The sequence below is a fragment of the Temnothorax nylanderi genome, unplaced genomic scaffold, assembly GCF_030848795.1.
Source record: "Temnothorax nylanderi isolate EJ_2023f unplaced genomic scaffold, tnyl_v1.0 TNYL_tig1038_pilon, whole genome shotgun sequence".
NCBI lineage: Eukaryota > Metazoa > Arthropoda > Insecta > Hymenoptera > Formicidae > Temnothorax > Temnothorax nylanderi.
Window position 1 is genome coordinate 19,506 of NW_027250100.1, and position 3,891 is coordinate 23,396.

General features: G+C 38.6%; 1 long non-coding RNA gene across 1 annotated transcript; it reads right to left on the minus strand.

Annotated features, from left to right (window-relative positions):
* Positions 1–245: 245 nt before the first annotated feature.
* LOC139786450 (uncharacterized) lies at positions 246–808 on the minus strand. The gene is made up of 2 exons (XR_011722292.1): positions 588–808; positions 246–507 (listed from the first exon to the last, which is right to left on the minus strand). It is a non-coding gene; the product is annotated as an uncharacterized lncRNA (long non-coding RNA).
* Between the last annotated feature and the right edge of the window lie 3,083 nt (positions 809–3,891).

The following is a 3,891-nucleotide window of genomic DNA, read 5'->3' on the forward strand; positions in this document are numbered from 1 at the left end:
TTTGTGATTTTATGCGTTTTTAATTTTTTAAATTTTTTTTACGATTTTTTTACTTTCATGTGATTATTAATTTCTTTTTCCCAATTTTCAGTCAATTGTTTCAATGGTACAATATATTGCGCAAATAATACTATTTGCTTCTCAATGTTTTTTTGACTGGATATAATTTCTAACTTTTCGCGCGTTGAGACCAATTGTGGGCATATTAAACAGATTATAAATTAAAATATAAATAAAATAAAATATCCATGACAAAATAAAATATATATATATTATCACATATAAATATTGTTTTATTTTTTTAATTTTTTTCTATGAGGCTGTACTTGTAAACTATCTTATACTGTTTTCTCGATATGCAGGCAATATAGATTTCATTATACAAATCGGCAATGAATAATTACAAACATGTCCGTTAAAAAACAAAATTGTTCGTATATTTTTGCTGTAACTTCATCAATAATGGCATAATGATGTAAAACGAAGGTCTTCTACAGCACTTTGGACCTATATACCTGGAATTTATATCTGTTCAATCCTTTTACTAGGATACTCTTCGTACTTTACAAAAGAAAAAAAATACCGACTTTCACATATTTATTCTTCCCCTATCTTTCTGCACGTAACTCTTTTCTGAAACTGCTTGCAGAGGACAAACATCCTCGTCTCTTGATCGAAACAATACAGGTATAACAGGCATGTCCATACGACAGCTTTTTTTCTCATTGTTGCGAATATTACGTGTTGTCAATGTCCAAATGCACTCTGAAAGGGCTTTACGAGTTTCTCGGACAACCGTTCTTATCCTTTTTTTATCCCTTTCCTTTTGTGAAGGTTCCTAAATTTGCAAAGAGATTGGGCAACGATCCCCGAGACAGCCGGAAATGACCGTGTACAAATCGCAATTTCCTGAATCTGAAAAAGTGAAGGACAGGAAAGAATTCACTCGATCAATGCGCTGAAAATATTTAGTAAACATGTAAAAACAAACATGTAAAAATAAACGCGTAAAGATATAAATCAGGAATCAACGAGATATAAACAGATGTAGGATATAAATAACGTATAAGATATAAGTAAGATATGACCATAAGTAAGATATGAGTGTACATTTATCTGGATACACAAAAATAGTCTAGAGAGCGGTTAAAAAAAAGTGACCGTTAGAAAGTAACCGTGGCATTATCTCGTTTTAGCTTTTCGCCGTGTTTGCTCTCGATACGATCCTCCCAATACCAAGGGGAAATTTTTTTTCAGATTCCTTTACTAGGAATGTACTATCCAGCCGTTGCGTATTTGCTCAGTACAAACAAAATAATATTTGAGTATCCGGACACGACTGTCCCCTCCTGAAATTCGCCTCAGGCGAATATGAGCGTCAAGACGTACAGCTACAAGACGCCTCGAGCCGTTGCTATTGTCCCGCACAATTACGAAGAAATTGATGTCATCGAGCTCATTAAAGGCGCGTTCGAGTTCACGGAGATCGCTTCGCGACTCGTCGCCGAGTTTCCTCGGTTTTCCTTCACGAGCGGAATTACATATAAATTAATTATGCGCAGTTATATAAATTGCGTAGAGGCGCGGGTTCTCGAGCAAATGCCGCCTCGAGGAAATTCAACCGCCCGCGCCGGCTGCAACCCGCGTCCTGTGGTTAATAATCCACCCGGCTGTACACTCCCAAGGGCGCATGCATGCTGGACGCGGAGGGACGCCCCGATGCCAACTCGATTTAGGGAGCGGGGTAGCGTGGAAACTTTAAACCGGCTTCGGATTGCAGTTAGCGTTAGCTACGGGGTGTCCCACTTCCACTGCCGTTGGACGTTAAGTTAAACCTATGAAGAATATGCGGGTCTTATATATATATATGTCTTAACAAATAAACTTGTTAAAATTTAATATAATTATGCAAAGTTTAAAATTCTGCTTATCACATGTAAATGAAAAGACTGTCTAATGACAGCGCTGAAAATTTTATTGCTTTTCGTACGAGCGATGCCAATTAAGTGGTATTACCCTTGGGAAAATTTACCTTAGAAATCTTTTAAAAAAATCTTAAAACTTACTTTAAAGAAAAATTTAAGGTAAATTGGACACTTCCACTGCCGTTGTTTAAGTTAAACCTATAAGAATATGGGACTTACTATAGTCTGTCTTAACAGATAAACTTGTTAAAATTTAATATAATTATGCAAAAAAAATTCTGCTTATCACATGAAATGAAAAGACTGTTTAATGACAGTGCTGAAAATTTTATTGTTTTCGTAAGATGCCAATTAAGTGGTATTACCGTGAATAATTTTCATGCAATTGTATAAAAAGAAATAATTGGAGATTTGTGTGATATGTTGGATAGAGTATTTGCAGCGAGTCTGTGAAACTTGTCAAATATGTGTGAGCGACTCTATTTTGAAATCCCGACCCCGTTTTGCTTATGAAAGGTTCTACACGCACATACCCAGCCACGAATGCATCAATTACAGATAAAATATATTAATTCCGAAGCGACAAAATTCATTCAGACGATTTTAGTCAAAGGGTTACTTTCCAAACCCTTTTCCCTCTTTTCTCCTCTTAAATTTCGGACTCCCATCGGGCATCGGGAAAAGGAGTATCGTGGACAAGAACGTCGTTTCAGAAAACGGCTTTCTTTACGGCTTTCTTCACGTTCTCGATACGAAACACTTGTTGGCAGCTGCACCTAAAGAAAGAGACAGTTAACAAGTATTTCTCGAAGAATCGAGCACGAAAACAGAGCGGGCCTGGCTCAATCCCGTTTCGCTCTTCCAGTCGTGGCTGAGACAATCGGACACCCTGTATAACCGGCGCACACGCTCACGCCCGTTCACGCACGTGCACACGCACGTGGGGAAAGTGACTTACACGCAAACGGCCCGGCGAGCGGTGCTGTACAATTCACGCATCTACGCGTCTCTTTCGGGATCCTCATTGGACAACCCTATCCATCAAGGTCATCCTCCCTCTCGCCCTCCTCTCTCTCTCTCTCTCTCTCTGTCTCCATTTTCCCGTGAGCCCTCTTTTTATACACCGCGTTCTCGGATGCGATAGAAGGGTTTTTTTTTTTATAGCGGCGTGCCCTTGGAACCGACAATGACCGGCTTGCGTTTCCTGCGCTATCTAGCAGCGCGGCACCTGTTACAGGCCGCTGCTCCTTTCAATCCGATCGGCGATCATCGATTTTCTGCCTCTACCTCTTCTGCGGACGTCGATCCCTATTGGGACAGTACCACTTTCCGCTTGCCTACGTTTCCCTTCTTCCCAATTGCTTTATGTCCCTCGCTAGCTTTGTATAGTTCCTTTAATGGCATTTATTTCAGTGTTTCACTATATATTTATTATACATATATATGTATATATTTAGTATTAGTACTAGTATTAGTCTTCTAATTTATATGATTCTTTTGACAGTGAAAATTATTTGGCTCGTAGACTGTCCGAGATTGTATCGAAATAGCATATCAGCTCTTTTCATCGATTTTACTTATCTCTGCGTACACAAAGAATTTTCTCTCTTTCTCCCTTCTGGAAAATTTATGGTTCGAGGTTTATTCGAAAACTGTACAAATAGGTGAGAAAGGATTTATTAATAATTACGCATAAAACTGTTACATACACGTCGTAAGTAGATTATGTGAAATTCTGTCATTACGATACAAGTTTTCGAGTAGAAATCAGTTACATTGCCATTGCAAATGTCGAGCCTGTAAATATTGAAGTCTATACTATAACGGTACGAGCATCACATATTTATTTACTTTGGCAAGCAAATTCATCGGCATCGGACGCCGTAATTAATCGTTCGCTCAACTTTGCGCATCTGTAATTAACGGGAAGAAAAGCAAACGAAGCAACGAACTCACAGACTGAAAT